This window comes from Lolium rigidum, chromosome 1 (assembly GCF_022539505.1).
Source record: "Lolium rigidum isolate FL_2022 chromosome 1, APGP_CSIRO_Lrig_0.1, whole genome shotgun sequence".
NCBI classification, from domain to species: domain Eukaryota; kingdom Viridiplantae; phylum Streptophyta; class Magnoliopsida; order Poales; family Poaceae; genus Lolium; species Lolium rigidum.
This window is the reverse complement of record NC_061508.1, coordinates 44,067,234-44,068,644: the sequence shown is the minus strand read 5'-3', so window position 1 is coordinate 44,068,644 and position 1,411 is coordinate 44,067,234.

Genomic DNA, 1,411 nt, shown 5'->3' with positions numbered 1-1,411 from the left:
CGCCCTTCCGCCTACTTAAAGCCTCCGTCGCGAAACCCCTGATGCGAAAAAACCACGATACGGAAAACCTTCCAGAGACGCCGCCGCCGCCAATCCCATCTCGGGGGATTCTGGAGATCTCCTCCGGCACCCTGCCGGAGAGGGGATTCATCTCCCGGAGGACTCTACGCCGCCATGGTCGCCTCCGGAGTGATGAGTGAGTAGTTCACCCCTGGACTATGGGTCCATAGCAGTAGCTAGATGGTTGTCTTCTCCTCATTGTGCTTCATTGTTGGATCTTGTGAGCTGCCTAACATGATCAAGATCATCTATCCGTAATACTCTATGTTGTGTTTGTCGGGATCCGATGGATAGAGAATACCATGTTATGTTAATTATCAAGTTATTACATATGTGTTGTTTATGATCTTGCATGCTCTCCGTTATTAGTAGAGGCTCTGGCCAAGTTTTTGCTCTTAACTCCAAGAGGGAGTATTTATGCTCGATAGTGGGTTCATGCCTCGCATTGACACCGGGACGATGACGAGAAAGTTCTAAGGTTGTGCTGTGTCTTGTTGCCACTAGGGATAAAACATTGGCGCTATGTCCGAGGATGTAGTTGTTGATTACATTACGCACCATACTTAATGCAATTGTCCGTTGCTTTGCAACTTAATACCTGGAAGGGGTTCGGACGATAACCTCGAAGGTGGACTTTTAGGCATAGATGCAGTTGGATGGCGGTCTATGTACTTTGTCGTAATGCCCAATTAAATCTCACCGTACTTATCATGACATGTATGTGCATTGTTATGCCCTCTCTATTTGTCAATTGCCCGACCGTAATTTGTTCACCCAACATGCTTTTATCTTATGGGAGAGACACCTCTAGTGAACTCGTGGACCCCGGTCCATTCTTTAATACTCGAAATACAAATCTGCTGCAATACTTGTTTTTACTGTTTTCTCCGCAAACAATCATCTTCCACACAATACGGTTAACCCTTTGTTACAGCAAGCCGGTGAGATTGACAACCTCACTGTTTTGTTGGGGCAAAGTACTTTGGTTGTGTTGTGCAGGTTCCACGTTGGCGCCGAAATCCCTGGTGTTGCGCCGCACTACATCCCGCCGCCATCAACCTTCAACGTGCTTCTTGGCTCCTCCTGGTTCGATAAACCTTGGTTTCTTTCTGAGGGAAAACTTGCTGCTGTGCGCATCATACCTTCCTCTTGGGGTCCCCCAACGAACGTGTGAAATACACGCCATCAACGTACAAGGCAAGACATTGTATTGTAGTTAGGCAACTTGTATTCCGGCTAGGACTCTCCATGTAAACCCTAGATCCGTGCGCCTTTATAAGCCGGATCCTGGGAGCCCTAGAGGCACAACCACAACTCATTGTAACAACGCGAAAGCGCCCAGATAAATCCG